Source organism: Apis mellifera, linkage group LG3 (genome assembly GCF_003254395.2).
Source record: "Apis mellifera strain DH4 linkage group LG3, Amel_HAv3.1, whole genome shotgun sequence".
In the NCBI taxonomy this organism is placed as follows: domain Eukaryota; kingdom Metazoa; phylum Arthropoda; class Insecta; order Hymenoptera; family Apidae; genus Apis; species Apis mellifera.
Genome location: NC_037640.1, coordinates 812,548 through 830,377, shown reverse-complemented (window position 1 = coordinate 830,377; position 17,830 = coordinate 812,548). Strand labels below are relative to the sequence as shown.

The following is a 17,830-nucleotide window of genomic DNA, read 5'->3' as shown; positions in this document are numbered from 1 at the left end:
GCGCAATTATAGCCACTCTAAGATGGCATTCTCTGCAAAATCGAATTCGGACTGAGAAGGTAACTTGATTGATTCTTGGATATTCTAAGCATTTGTGAAGCTTCTCAATCAGAAATATGCGCACGAACCGATCAATAAAATTTTAGACAATATGCGATGATTCATATTAGACGCGCATAATTACTTGGAAAGCTACAAATTGTGGATTGCGTTGTATCATTATTATAATTCAAATTGGAGCCCGTCTCTTGAGTAGTTCCACTGGTAATGATTCGGTGGAAGATTATTCATTATGGTTTCTGTATAATAATCAGTACCATTCCAGCAGACACGCGTCTTGTAAGATAAGATAGGTGCATTCCTCGTGACAGAAGATCAACAGAATTTTCTTTGGATGCTAATAATATGGTGCTATTCACCTCGCGAAACAATCTATATTTGTAATATGCGATTACCGACAAATATTTTCCAACGATTCGGATAATCCATACAAATGTGATCATGGAATCAGTCTAGTAAATTTCGTTTGCAAACATAATATGGAAAGATGTCTTACTTCTGATAGCAATAAGACTATAGCCAATTCTGATAGCAATAAGACTTCACACAATTCTAAATATAAAATATAACAAATTAATTGTTTTGAGGAGAGCAACGCGCGATTTTGCACATAGAGTAAATGAATTATGATTCTTGAAGTGTTAGAAACTCTATGTAAGTATATACACGCATCTTAAGTTCTTTCTGATATATCGCAAAATCCATGTCGCAAATTTCACTATAGAGCTGTTATCTAACTGTGGAATGATAATATGTTGTAATGATTTAGAATCAGATAGATGCTCCTTGAATTCGATATAAATACTCTGAGACATCGATTCGTTCTACGACAAACCTAATTGTCAGAGTAGTAGTCTGGAGTAATAGTTTTGCACGAAGCACCACAAGAACTCAGCAAAACAAGGAGATCATTTCAAATCATATTCGAATGATTTTTGATGAAATAGTCCGCTTCGTAATTCGAGAATATTTAAATAATATCGTTTATCTCAATCATTAAATGATTCAGAGCTGGTTCCCAACGTAGACCAAGCGTTTGAGAATTTTTCTCAATTTCATTTCTCAATCAAGAGTATGGATTCGCCTGCAAGATTCTTGACAATTGAGAATTCATTTGAGATCCATTTTACACAATTTTAATCCAGTCGATCGCAGAAAAGCATCTATTTTTGATTATAGTTACCTCTTTTACAGTATTCGCGCCTGTTAAAAGATCATCAACGTAAAAATCGCACAATATCGCCTGATTTGCACTGTTATCTAATTCTATTTGGCGTAGTACATATACGGCTAAATAAGAAGCCAATATGATACCATACGTCACGGTGTTTAGTTCATACATTGCAATAGGTTCTCGGGGAATTTTTCTTCATAATATATTTTTGCAATATTGCAAAAATCGTTAATGAAATACTATATTTATATATAACTATTATTTATTGAAACATTTTTTTAATATTAGCGTTCGAAACAACGCAAAAACAGATTAAAATAGATAAAAGATCATCCTTGTCGATCCAACTTGTTGCACATTATTCAAAGAAACCTTGGTTGATAATTATACATCGAAAATTACTCGTACTTTGGTACTCGCAGCCCTTGATAAGCGTGGCGTAACAAATAAATATTAAAAATTGTATTTAATTGCGGATTTGACGTTATCTTGATCATGTGATCCAATGCAGTTTATCCCTGTATACTGTTCATGTAACACATGTGATTTCACAAATTTCCTTTCCAGATTGTGAATTGCCTAGTTCATGTATGCCTTCGGTAAAGGGAATATTGATAACATAATGCCCATTCGAATCCTATCGTCTTCAAAAATATGATTGTCGTATGGATGACGAGTTACTTTCTAATTATGCGATATATTTTCTAATTTCCAAAATTGTTAATTGTTCACTGAGTTGATCATTTATAATTACATTGCAAATCTGTGATTCAGAATTTTGAATTGCCTTGATTCGTCTACCGAAAAGCCAATTTAATTGCGATTTATAATAAGAATGAATAAGTCTTTCCTCAATCTATGCTTTCTGCGTACATAATATCTCATAATTAACCGTTACCAATTATAAGATCTACGTCGAACCCAAAATTGAGGATCCGCTAAGATGATCTGATTGGGGTAGGATGCGGATCACTGAGATTCGGAAATTAGAGATGTTAGAGATAATCTTATTCATTAATAGATATGAGATGCGAAATCTAGTACACTTGGAGATTAATTCGACGCGGATTCTGTCGTGTATCGTGACCGTTTGCATCAGCGAATTCTCAATGCCTGAAATGATTGCTCGACAAAGTAAACTGGGAAATCTGAAACGCTTCGCTAATAATGCTTTTATGATGTTCAGTTGCGAATCTTGGTTTAATAATGTTTGACATTTGTTTGACATGTTTTCTTGCCCTATCATCAATAATATGAATAATTGCAGTTGAAAACATGACGTATTTCGACTCATTGATACGCGGAACGATTCTCGTGGATGCTTCCCCCACAGTCTCCTCAATGGCCTGAATCGGTTTGGTTATCTTCATGATGTAGAAGAGTATGATGTCTAGCCTAACATTCTCTAGATGAATCAATGCTGCGCGCTTTAGTTCTATATCCTATCCGGAGATAATTAAAACAAAACTTCAATTTCTTGATACGAATGATTTGGTCACCAATCGCGAGAGCTTTAAACTCCTTGTATGATTCAAGGAACATAATGGATATGCTGGTTTTTCGACAGTCGTCAGTGCAATGATTTGCGAATATGAATGATTTTAAACGTGAAATCTTGTCGACTTCAAAACAGCCATAGTACCAGAAATGATCTTGAATAAAAACTTGCATCATTATTCGAGAAAGATTTGGAGATTGTTTAGAGTTTTCCTGCGGTCTAGTTCGAACACATGCCTTCACATATCTCAATCGCTCTCGGATCTAATTTTCAACATATTCCATTAATCATTCTATCGAGTTCTCGTAATGGTTTCAAGGATCGGACATTATTGGAGAAATCATCTATAAATTGGTGCAAGTCCATCATCGAATCTATCGCTACTGAAGCTAGTCCAAATAATGCACGCATGTGATGATCGACTTCGTATTTTTGTATCGTTAATAACTTTCATGTAGTAAAATAGTTATTTGATATTGCTAATGATCTTATAATATTCGGGTAGCTTTTCCCTTTAGCGCAAATTTTAGGTAATGAAATCTTTTAATGTTAATGAGAGACTCATTATGATTTTCTATAAACTCGAAGCTGTTGCGAAAAAAGACTCCATTCAAGGCTGAGTTCGCCATGAAAATTTGACAAGGAATGGAAAATAATCAGAGTAGAATCGATATCTTTCGCAAACCTGACCGAATTGACAGTGCCCATGCACATTGCAAGTATTCACGGATCTCATTGATAAGATCGAAATATATCGTCTGAAAGTTTTTACGGAACTGGTGATGCACTACTTCTGCAGTATGCGCTACTGTTTCTATACGATTTTGCAAAACTTCGAGTTTTTCAATAATACGTTCAGATTTAACCTAAAGGGAGCTGATTAAACTAGTTTTTTCATTACTTTTGCGTGTCGTAATAATTTTTAAAATTTGTTAGATTAGATTTGAGCCAACTGTTCATCAACTAATTTCCTCAATTCATTGTTTGAGGAAATTTGTGCCATGCTTAACATTTAAACTGAATGAAACTCAACAAAACTGTTGATTCATCAGATATAGATAGGATTGAAGGTGGATGTCATCTGATCAGTTCTTGTTCACTGGAATCTGGTTATTTGCAGAAATCGAATGTCCGTTGAATGTTGTCTTCCAGAAAAGTTCTTCTGGTGGGACATAGGCTTGCAGCCAGAAATTCCACAATAATTGGTTTCCTCATACACTTATAGTTGCTTACATCAACCAAGTATCCGCTTTGAAAGATGTTCGCATCCGCAATATTAGCATTGTACTGATTTGGTGAATATAATCTAATGATTGTCGAATACCCTTTGATTAGTCATAACAAATATTATTTTTATATAATTTTTATAAACTGTATATAAGTTACTCGTGCGGAGCGTTTTGAAACAATATCAAGAATTTCAAAAATTCTAAAAAGACCAATGGAATATCCAGACAACATTCCAAGTTATTATTAGAATAAATTTAAATACGCAATTAATACATCACGATTGATATCAAAGATCATTTTCTCTATTCAAAATAATTTTTTAATGAATATTAATCTTTAATTAATAATTTGAAAAAAATTATTGGTTATTATAATTTAAATTATATATAAAATTTTTACTTTATTATATATTATACATATATAATGAAATATTTTAATTCTAATAGAATTTAATAATTTTAGAATTAAAAAGTTATAAAAAATTAATTTTATAATTAAATAATAAAACAAATATGTTCTGTTTTATAGATTAAAAAATTTAATAATTTAATAATATTTTATAATAATTTGTATAAAAAATTTTATAATATTCTATAATAATTTGTATAATATATTTGTATATATTAAATATTTTCCAAATTATATTGTATTTGATTTTATTTTAATTAGAAAAAAACATAGATACTTTAGTAAAAAAATTTTATTTTAAAAAAATCAACAATAAAAAAATTTTATTATTACATTAATATTTTTCATCGATGTTAGAAGTATAGAATACCACGTAGAATAAATTGCTAATTCTCGCGCAAATATATAGTTATGAAGAAATTCAGAATTTTTTTTTCTATTCTTTTTCTTGAATGCTTAATATTATAAATAAATTTTATCATATAAAAATGAATGTTTCGTCATGTTTAGTGTGTTATAATTACCATAAATTTTATCATTTATAAATAGATGCCTTGCATTATTGATAATCTTTTCTTTTGTTCCTCGCGTATCAGTATTGTTAGAACCGTTTACTGAATATTTCTCCTAATCATTACTTGTGTAAACAGTATTTCCTTCTGTAATTAATAATATTATTAGAATACTAAAAAGTCAGAAACATTTTCTTGTAAATTCGAAATTTTGATTATTGAATATCGCGAAAGATTAAATTGAAAAGTTAAATATATATTGAAAATGCAATTCAAATATATGTATATAAGAAATTTTTAACATACATAATATATAAAATTTGATAAAATAGTATAGATAATTTAAAATTTAATCATTATTAAGAAATGACCCAAAATTGCAATAAATTATATATCATTCAATTTATTTTGTTGAGGATTATTAATTTGTAGGTAATTATTTATAAAAATTCATTTTTTTTTTTAATTTAAAATTGACTAACAAACTTTCAAAAAAATAGTATGTTTATGTGACTTCATTATAAATTCTATATATTTGTGGATTTGATTAAATGCATTATTATTATTAATGTCAATCAATTGATTAATAATTTTCTTTTCATCAATTTTAAATTTGAAATGAGTATTGTAAAGAATATTATTTTAATTTTTCCTTTACATATAAGTGACAATCGATTTTAGTTTTCGAATTATTCACAAAAAATTTTTGAAAAATATATGTACAATGAATAAGTTTTTAAAAATTTATTTTCTTATATATATCTTTAAATTTAAGGATCTTTTTTAAGATTTTTTATGATATAAACATATACAATAAAAAAACTAACTTCATGTAATTTTATTTTTAATTTATTTTTATCCTTCGAATTCGTGGAATATCTAAATTAATAGATAGATAATGATTTATTCACCTGTATTGAATTTATATAAACTATTACGACATAGTGATAAATAATATTGCATTCTCTTTGAGCAATTTGATTTTAAAAATAATAGCTTCTTTTAAAAGCATTTTAAAAATATTAAATTAATTCATACTTTGCAACATTTTAACAATTAGTAAAAAGTTTCCATTTATTTTCTATTTCTACTTTCAACAAATACCAAAGATAGTTTTCATTCTTCATTTTCATAATCGCATTATAGATTATTCGTTTATTTTAAATGGAAATAATATATAATTATATATAATGATCAATGAATTATGAAAAATATTAAAATCAGTATATATAAAGTCAAATATCAGTATATATAAAAAAAATAAGTAAATATATTGATAATGATTATAAAATAGAATATGATGAATATTTTGAGAGCTAGATGTAAATCATAAAACAGGAAAAAAATTCTGTTTTTGAAAAAAAAGTAGTTTGTTAAATTTATTTTTTAGTTAAATTTAAATTATAAGATCTAGGAGGAAAAAATAAAGAAAATTAAATTTGAAAAAAAATTTGTTTCTTAATAGAGCATTCATTTTATCAAATTCATCCATTGTTTCTTTTTATAACAATTTTTACTAATATTTAATTTAATTTATTTTTATATTATTCTTATTTTATTTATAATGTTAATTTAGTTTTTTAAATTTAATATTAATAATAAAATTAATATATATTTTAATATAAATATTAAATATTATATTAATTATATATAATAATTTTAATATAATGTATAATATAAATATTAAATTACATTAATTTAATTTAAATAATATTATAATTATATTAATATAAATATTAATGTAAATTAAGTTATAGCATTATATAATATATGGCGAAATAATATATTACTATAATTTTTTTTTTAAATTTTTAATATTTTCTATATAAAATTAGTATGAAATATAAATAAAAATATACAATTCGATGAAAAAAATGTAATAAATAAACAAATACAAATGAAACTTCCATTGAATAAGCCATTCGTGTTTCGAACTACTTAATATTTTAATTTTCATCAGCATTATTAAAATCTATCAAGAAAATTTAATTTTTAAAAATTTTATCATTTTCAGAGAAAAAAATTATATTATTCTGAAAAGTATAAAAGATAATGATTTATTTATGTTTTTTATCTGGAGAAAAATTATACAATATTTTAATTATTTGCATTATATGAGAAAATAGAATTTTTCTAAAAAATAGAGGAAAGTTAAAAAGACACGTATTGAAAGGGATATTGTAAATTTTTTAAAAATGAAAAATCTATTCAAAGTGATTTTTTTTTTTGTGTTATGTTTTATAGAGACATTTATGCATATGCATTTGTATTTAATATTAAGTCATTGTTATATGAAGCAGTAGTAATAATATAAATTTTTTTTATATAAAAAATCAAATTTTTATTATTTTTGAAAAATGTTATTTGATGACTAATTTTTTTCTTATTATATCTAAACAAATATTTATTAAAAAACAATAACATGAATTGCTTAGTATATTTAATATACAATTATTATATTCTTAAATTTTTAAAAATATTATCATTTAATTTTTGATTAGATTTTCAATTTACTTATAATATTTATAAATGAGATACAGAAAGATCATTATGTCTCAAAGGATCATATGTATGAAAAGAAAAAAGAAGTCTTTTTCTCTTTCAAAATTTTATTATTATTCGTTTATGAATCGAGTTATGAATCGAGTGACCAGCTGAAAATATATGTGAATAGAGAAGTCATTTAAATATAAGATATCTTTCTTAACTTATAATATAATATAACTTAAAATATAAAAAATATTTTATACCCAATTTAAATAATATTAAATAGTTAGTATATTGTAAACATTATTTTCTTCAAATTTTTTTCCAAGTTTTCAAAATTATTGATATTTTTTTTTCAAGTAATTATATATATTTTTTTGATTATTTTTGACAAAAGTTTATACTAATTGTCAAGCAGAAGAAATAATAGCTAATAAATTTAAAATATACAAGTACCAAATATGCTTATAATACGTATATATTTATATAGTTACTTGTAAGAGTTAGAAACAAAATTTCGAAAATTCTGAAATATAATTTATGTGCTACTAATATACTAATAACTTATGCATTGTGATTTTAATTTAAAAAAAACTAATAACTAATATTGAAAATCCTAATATTGCTTTTTTTGATTTTTTTCTTTTGTCAAAAAAATAAATTTTCAATAAAAGTTCATTGTAGTCAATAATCTGAAGAGTCTTTTACAAAAATAAATTTAAATTAGCAGAATAATATAATAACAAAATAAAAAGATTGAGGCAAATAAAAAATAAAGGAAAAGAAAAATGAAAATAAAACTATAAAATAAAAAAAGGAAAAATGTCTTCAATAATGAATTTTCAAAATCTACTAGATATTTCTTTGATTTATCAAATGAAATAAGACTAATTTTTGAGATTATAAGAAAACTACTGTTTTATAAAAATCTTCAAGAATCGGATATCTTAAATAGCATAAAATTAGAACATCATTGAATAAAATATTGAAGTTAATGGAGATTATATCGAAAAAATGAAAAAAATTTTAACAAAAAAGATATGTTTTCATTTCAAAACAGCAAGCTTTTCAAACTATGATCCATTATATTTTGATTTTTAAATATATTTATGTTTGAATATTAATGAAAATTTTATAAGTATGCATGCATATATATATATTTTTTCTTTCTTATTTTCTATCAATAATTTGTTCTCTTTATTTAGAGAAAATTTATGATTTGAATAAGAAAAATTATAGAATTTATTACTTTATATAAAAATACATCTGACAATAAGATTTCAAAAAATAATGAAATTATAATATAGAGTGATTATTCTGTTACATTAGAAAAGTAATTATGTGCAAAATTATAATAATATTGTAAAATTATAATATACCATAAATAAATAAATTAGCAAATTTTTTTATTAGATTTAATTTTTAATTGGTATGTTAAATTATTTGAGTATTTGAGTACTTTTTGTAACTAGAAAATTTTTATGAATAATAATGAATAATTATTAAAAATAATGAAAAAATTGGAGAATTAAATCACGATTGATTATATTATTTGAGATGAAACATTATATGCATATGTATGTATACATATATTACGTAAAAGTATTAATTGATAACATAATTTTATAAATTTTGCATAATTTTATTGTTAGAATTATTCCTCGTTTTAGAATTAAATATCAAAAGTTCAAATTGATTTAAAAATAATTTTATATATAATATATATAATATATTTTTTATTTTATTAACAATTCTTTTTTATAATAATAATTTGCTTTACTTTAAAATATCTGTCTACTATCTAATATAATTTTTTCTTAGTTCAAGTTGCTGGAATTTCGATTGTATGTGTTCTTTCCAGATTTTATTTAATATTAATTTAAGATATTAATTGTCATTCAATATATTTAAAATATATTTATATTTCTATATTATTTCTAAATATTTTTATATTAATTTTATTAGATAATTTTTTCCATGGAGTAATTCGATTTATTTTCATTTACTTAAATATTCCAGTATGCTTCATTTTAATTAAGCTAGAAGATTTATGAAATTTTTTATTTATAATTATTAATAAAAGATTTCTATTATATTTTTATATGCTTTTGGAATTTTTGAAAATGTTTACTTTATCATTGTTTTGAGATTGTTCTTTTTAATTATGATTGCCGTTTGTCGAGAATTTTAAAATATTTAAAAAAATAATAAAATAATATATAATAATAGAAATATAAATTAGATAATAGAAATATAATAGAAATATAAATAATACTATAATAATAGAAAAGATTGAAGATTTCGTACTGCATTTTCTAGCATTTTATTATAATTTATCATCTCCATCGGAATAACTATATATATATATATATATATATATATAAAAGTTTGATATATATATATATATATATATATATATATATATATATAAAAGTTTGATATATATATATATATCAAAGATATTTATAATGAATGCTTTTGTTTCAAATTTTTTTAATTCTGTTTATATAATGTCCCAAAAATATGGAAATATTCATTAATTGCAGATTAATGATATTGATATAGATGATTTTTATATTATGATACTTAATATCTTATTGTTTTTTATTATAGTAAATATGATATAAATATCATATTTTATGATATTTAATATCTTTATATTTTTTATTATAATTTTTACATATTGTTTGCGCAATGAAATTTCTCTGCGTGATGAACAATTGAAAACTGAATAAATATCAGTTATGTACGTATAATAAATAATTAAACAAATGCAATATTTGTATCTTAAATGATTGAATTCAAGACTAATTATTGATTTGTTAAGAAGTTAAGACACATTTAAATGAGAAAGTGAGAAGAGACGTGAAATAAATTTAAATTTTGCAAAAATTACTGTAAATAAACGATTTAATATAGAGTTTATATTTCTCCTCTTACATTATATCATTCAAATCTTTAAATTTTTTAATTTTATCAAAAATTAAAATTAAAAATATAAATTGAAATAATTTTTTTAATAAGAATATTTTTAACTTTGGCAAAAAACTTATTTTAGCAACATGACATATATTGTTTAACGAAAATTTCGAGGAAAAAAAATGGATCCTTGAAAATAAAATTTTAATTTTAAAAATATTAATAAAAATGTTTATAATATATTGAATTCTACCTTTACATGCTCTTGACAATATATGCTTTGGCATGACTGTTTATCTATTATTTCTAAACATATTACAACAGAAAGCATCTAAAATGTATCACGAATCATAAATGAATCAATCAAAAATCTTTTTTATCTAATTATAAATTATAATTACTACAAGTTTTTAACTTCAACAGAATATTTTCGATTTTTATACGAGGAAGAAAAAGATAAAAAGCAATAAAGCTGTCAAAATATATGGTGTAAGATTTAAATTTAACAATGCAATACAATTATAACGTAAAAGTGAAAGCAAAAATTTAACTGTAGTTTTAAAGGAAATGATAGAAAATACAGAATAACGAAAAAAATCGGAAAATTATTCTTCAGCGATAAAGAAAGACCAATTTTATTCTTATTAAATGAATTATTTTTGTACGACAATAATTTAAACATCAATATTTGAATATTCAAAAATAAATTATAACACATATCCAATATGTAATGTTTTTCTTGAAGCATGTGTTTTTCAAAGCAATAGCTGATCATCTAAAATAATTATCAATAATATTATCAAATTTGCATTATAAGATCTTTTATAATACATTATATAAAAAATTATATTATTGAAAATAGAAGTAATTGATAATATTTCAAATAATAAAAATAGTTGAAAAATCAAAAGAAACTGAAATATTTAATATTTAGTTACGATTTTGATGATATTGGACATGCAATGTACAAACAAATATTGGAAAACTCAACTGTTTTAAACTATTTTTTTTTATCATCTTAACAATATCATTAAGATTTTCAACAATTAATAATATAATTCTACGATATTATAATAAATGATGTTATAAAAAATGATATCTAATTAGAATTTACATTAAAGTTATAAAATATCATTAAAATATCATCAATATTTTAAAATATTAATTAAAGAAAGGAATTAAAAATATTATATATTAAAGAAATATTAAAATATATTCTTAAAGAAACTATCGATCGAAAAATTAAGAATTTAATAAATAATTTGATAAAAAATTTTATTTCGATACACAATTTTAACAATTACATTTAAGTCAACTTTAACAATAATAGACTATAAAATTACAAATATATAACAAATATCATATTCATTGTTTTCTTTTTTACAGAAAAATGTCTGCGATGTCATAAATTTTAAACATTGTTAATTTTTATTCATTTAAATATTCATCAAAAAATAAACAAAATTTTATGATATAAATTTAATCCTCTTCATAATTTGTTTTTTCAAATGCATTATTCATATATTTTACAGAATTAAATTAAAAAGATAACAAATAAAATAAAAAGAAGACAAAAAATACTTTCTTCAAAATAAAAAAAATACAATAATTATTTTGGAAAAAATTAGAAATATTGACAAGCTTAACTAAGCAATTCAAATGAAGAAACATTACTGAATATTTTAACAAATATTAAATATTACAAGTATAATTATAAAATTATGAATGACAGATAACTTCTTCTATAAAAAATTAATTTTGATCAGAAATTACTAATCTATGAACAGTATGTCATTATCATTATAGCATTTGAATAGCTAAAATACTTTAAAAGAAAAATGATAATGAATTAAATGCTTTATTAATTTTATTTAATGTTAATATTTTTCATATTTATTTAGATTAACATATTTATTTATTTTTTTTTATTTTTCATAAATATTAAATATTGATCTTATATCTTTTTATTTCATCGAATCAGTTATCTAAAGAATGTACAGAATATTAATTTCCGTATTCAAAGATTTTATTTAATTTTATAAATCAAAATATAAATTCTATGAATTAATATTTAGTTATATCTATATACATTACAATTATATTTTATTATTATTTTATTATTATAATTATACTATTATTTTATTCATAGTTTTTATAAATAAGTTTCATAGTTTGATATATAATAGTAATAATTAAATTATATATGTATATATATTCTATACAAAAAGTTAATTTTTATTTTTATTTAAAAGTATTATTTAAAAATGAAGTTCTTCATATATAATGCAATGAATAAAATAATTTAAACAAAAAGACTGTTTCTTCTTTTATTTTCAATAAAAGAGAAAAATTTGATATGTGTAAAAATTCCAAAAAAAATCAGTTGAAGAGAAAATCTGTATATATTGCAATAATTTATTTGAGAAATGGAAATGTTCTTATCAAATATTACATCATAATCATTTAAATCATGATATCAATTAAAAAAACATTTATTATTGAAAAATATGTAAATTGTATTCAGAATCTTCTACACATAGGATATGGTTTCATATATCATATGAAGACAAATCATTTAGATCATAAAGATAGAAAGCAGAATTTTCGAAAGAATTAAGTGAAGAATTATTTTTAATAAAAAAAGTAGAAATTAATAAAAAAATTTTAACTATTCTTTTATTTCAAACAATGAAAAGTCTTAAACAAGTAAAAAAAGTGCTTTGCTCTAATAAATAAAAATTAATCCTATTTATATCTGATAAAGCTTTCGAATTTCAACATGATGACTTAAGTCAAAACAATATATAAATGAAATTAAGAAACAAAAAAAGATATTGGAATATATATCCAAAAGATATATATAACATTACTATAGAAACTATATTTCGAAGTCAATTATATAATCTTATAGTAAAAAAGATATAGAACTAAAAAATTATTATTAATAACATTATTAATAGAAATATTTGAAATATAAAATATTAATAAAAATTGACAATTGATAATTTCGAAAAATGATGATGTTATTGAAAATAAAATATTGAAATGAAAAATTAACATTTTTAAAATAATTATGATATTTTTAATAACAATATCCGTATACAAACAGAAATTCGAAAGTTTATATAGACAATTCTCTTTTTTTTTATAATGCTTAAGATTTGTAACAATATTATATCGTAATATTATTATATTTTAATGAATATAATAACACTATAAGATCTACAGACCTATAAAATTACAATATATTCCTTTGCACTCGAGACATCTTTCAGGTGCTATGGTAACTTGAATTAAGTGGTTAAATAGTGATAATGTTTTATATTAGATTAGATTACATTATATATCTTATATTAGATTACATTAAACTTTTAGAAGAACTTTTTTAAAGAATATAAGCCGTGCCAGTTTGTACATAGATTCCTTTTTATACTTTTTTAACAAATGTGAAATAATACATCTTTAAATAGCTATAAAATTTTTTTAAATTAAGATTATTTCGGATTATATTTTCGGCATTAATCTTAATTTGATAGTCATGGAATTATTCATAAGAATATTTCAAAAGTTCTTAAGCCCTATAACCATGAATGGATCAATGAAAAAAATACTTGATACTAACACAAAAGCAGTGGTGAAAATAGCGATAAAATAAGAAGTGTAAAAAGGCAAAAAATTATAATATGAAAACGATACCGCAGAAAATACAAAAAATTTAAAATGAATATAATGTAAAAAATCCAAAGAAATACTATCAAAAATATATAAAATTACATCTGGTAAAAAACCCATTGCAAATATCTTCAAATATAAAAGAATGTAGATTTTTTTCAATGAATTCATAAATGAAATAGTATATGAAATAAATAATTATGCTACAAAAAGTTAAAAGAAAAGACGCTAATTCAATATAGCGATGTGACTAATGAAGATTTCTGAATATTTATTGGAATAATAATAAATATAAGGACCGTTAGCAAATTTACTAGAAAATTAAAAAATAATATAAACTATATTTCTTTTTATTCAAAAACACGAGAGACGAAATTCAGATTTTCTGAATGTTTCATTTGAAAACAATTTCAATACAAAATACAAATCCTAAAATACAATAAATTCTTTTTTTGATTATATAAATTCAAAATTCTTGTATTATTTTATAATAGGAAAACAGATTTGTGTGGATAAGTCAATTATTAAATCCAAAGATCGAGTTTCATTTACAATAAAAAAATCAATTAAATGAGATGTTAGAATTTACATAATAAATTCAAATATTAATTATATTTGTATAATAATTTTTATTATAAAAATATCATAATATCATATAAAACTCTTATAATAGAGAAATTAATAAGAATTGATTTTCCAATTACAACAAAAATTCCACTACATTTTTACAAAATATTGAATAAAATTTCCAGTGCTTGAGGATAGTATATGTTTACGAATCGATATTATAAAAACTACATATTGATTCAACAGTTAAGCAAAATGAAATATTTAACCGGAACGATTTTAACAGATAGAAAAGAATTGCCAAATATAATAAAAAAAAAACAAAATTTCATAAGAAATCCATGATAACATCAAAATAACAGTAAAAATAATACTTTAATTCTGAAAAGATGAAAAGATTATCTTTGATATACACTTAGAATAATGTAATAATTATAAAATATATAATAAAAAATAATAATTAAAAAAAATTTATGAAATGATATTAAATTATATAATATAATGTAATAATAGAAATTGATTTTAACTAATTGTTAACTGATTGTTTTCCAGCAGTGACAGTGTCAACGCAATTGTCTATACTGCAGTTATCCGCAGTGCAAACGGATCGGTTGAACTGGCTATTTTAAATTTCTTGTCCAGAGAGAAACTATTTAGCCAATAAGCCAGGAAAATTCATCGGAACACTTGCAAGAGCAAACTTTAAAGCGAATGCAAAGCCTTTGCATGTGCACGAGATATATCATATGCTCTACGTAAAGCTTATACGAGAGAATAATAAACAGCATCAAGATTATATGAGAAAGTAGAATGGGCATTTGCAATCCATGTTGACGCAAAGAAAGATGACAACATTCGGATCACAGGTAACTACAAACCGACGTTGAACTCACAGTTAATAATCGACGAGTATCTAATTCCGAAGACCGAATATATTTTTAGTGATATGAAAAATAATAGATTATGCTATCACTATATAGTAGATGCATATTCTCATTTGTCCGCTGATGAGAAATTCAGTTATGCACTTAAATTAAATACCGATATATGATCTGATCATTGATCCAATCAAAGTGTTTATAAAGCAGCAAATATCCCGGCAATCTGGCAGCAACGTATTGAAAAATCATTCAGAGAAAAAGTTGGAAAAAGTATGTATTTTTCAACGATATATTTTTCAACGCTATAACCTGCGGTAAGAATTTTTAGGACATACTCCTGACTTTATTTGAACGCTTTAAAGAGTATGATCTTTGCCTCAACCATTCAAAGTATGTATTTATGTGTATTATTTGTATATTGTTGTGTTACCATCAATTGAATTTTTAGACCATCGTATTGATGCCAAGGGATTACACAAATCGGATAAATATATAGAGGCAATTCGTGATGCACCAAAACCTACTACTGCTGAACTATTACAGCTATTCCTGGAGAAAGCAATATATTACAATATCTTCATTCTCAATCTATCCACGTTGGATCGATCACTATACACAAATCAATTCATATGGACACTAACTGCAGAAGAGGCTTGATGACAATCAAGAATATTTTGATCTCTCAAGTTCTAATGCCATATGATCCGACTCTATTTTTATGACTAGCAACAGATGCAAGTAAGACAGAGCTTGGAAAAATCTTATTATATATATTCCCTAATGATCAAAAATCCAAGAACCAACGAATCAATTTTTTATGCGATTAAAATAGTGTTGAATGAAACAAAGCAACACTCAGATAAACAAGGAAGCATTAGCGATTTGGACAATCCAAAAGTTCTTCTATTATGTTTATGTCCATCATTTTATTTTTGTAACAGATCATAAACCATTGACAAAGATATTATATCTGGAAAAATTTCTTCCGATTCTGTATATCAATAGAATGGCCAACATGCTGATCGCATTTCAACTTTGAAACTGTTTTCAAAATTTCTACTAAGGAAAACATAAATGCCAACTACTGTTCACGAACATCACTGCCTGTGAGTAGAAAAACGATTCATGCACTGAACGATCATAGCATAAAAGTAGTACAAAGTGATGAATTTGACAAAAATTTGTGCTGCACCAAATTAAGTAGTTGCTTATATGTGCTAATAACATCAGCAAGAAAACGAGGAACGATACAGATCTAAGAAAAATAATCCAATTACTTGAATTAAGTGAAAATTTAAAAAAACATGCTTATATAGCACCAAAAGCTTCAGCAGTAGCATGTTTAGTATATGAGTATCAAGTTATTCCCGATACGCTGCGCAATCATATACTAGCTGAGTTGCATGAAGAACATTTGGGAATTGTCAAGATGAAAGGGATGGCAAGATTGTAAGGCCAAATACAAATAATATCGAAAAATAACGGGCATTATTTCGTCCTTTTTTCAGAAGCTTCGTGTCATCATAACCTATTTTATATCAGGCAACCCAAGAATGGATAAATGGATATCTGTAATATTGCCACGACATTCGGAAATCTCCATTACGAGATTAATTACTGAGCTAATGGATCAAACGCTATGCAGATCAGGACAGTGTCAACACAACACAGACACTGATCAATCATAGGATCAATACATCCACTCTGAACGAAAGTTCGCTTTTATAGATCTTTAAAGCTTACAATGTTTACTACCAAGTTTAAGCAGGCTACATCGGGTGCGTCCGCAGCAGAAGTTATGACATCTATGAGTGTCATATGAATGCCAAATAGGTCACCATATTTACGGCCTTGCTCCGACGATTTAGTAGAAATACAGCGGTTTCAACAAACCTGTACATTGCTATACTTATCCAATTACGGAGATAGAAGAGAATGCGGTAACAACCCAAATACCTCCAATATTAGACTAGATAAAGTTTTCATAAAAGAGGAAGAAAATGTTGTATATGTTACGTTTAACTTATAATATAGATGTTATCATCTATTGAAACCGAGGGATGGGCATTTGATGGTCATGTGTATGAGATGTAAATAGTATATGTCTATAATGTAAGATGGGCCACGTGCAATTAATTTCTAATGCTTTTTGTAAAATATTTTTATATAATGTAATAAATACTTTAGATAATGTATAAATACTATATATAGAATGAAATACAAATTTCATTCTATACATAATAAATTCTAATTATTATATTCTATTGCATATATATTATATGCAATTAATTTAGAAAACTTTTATTTTGAAATAAACAAATCGCATGTTTAAGAAAGAATATCCATAATATTCGATGTTGCAATAATACATAAAATATTATAATACATAGCAAAGAAATTTTTCAAAATAGTTTCTTTTTAA

At 23.5% G+C, this 17,830-nt stretch overlaps 1 long non-coding RNA gene across 4 annotated transcripts in view; it reads left to right on the top strand.

Annotated features, from left to right (window-relative positions):
• Positions 1-17,601, top strand: part of LOC100577185 — a 171,611-nt gene extending 154,010 nt beyond the window's left edge. For 3 of the 4 annotated variants that reach the window (XR_003304272.1, XR_003304273.1, XR_003304274.1), the window contains 3 exons: positions 15,080-15,393; positions 15,470-15,678; positions 15,857-17,600. This is a non-coding gene — a long non-coding RNA (uncharacterized LOC100577185). Of the gene's footprint in view, positions 1-15,079; positions 15,394-15,469; positions 15,723-15,856 lie in introns of all 4 variants that reach the window. The other variant, XR_003304275.1, reaches the window with a different exon arrangement.
• The last annotated feature ends 229 nt before the right edge of the window (positions 17,602-17,830 follow it).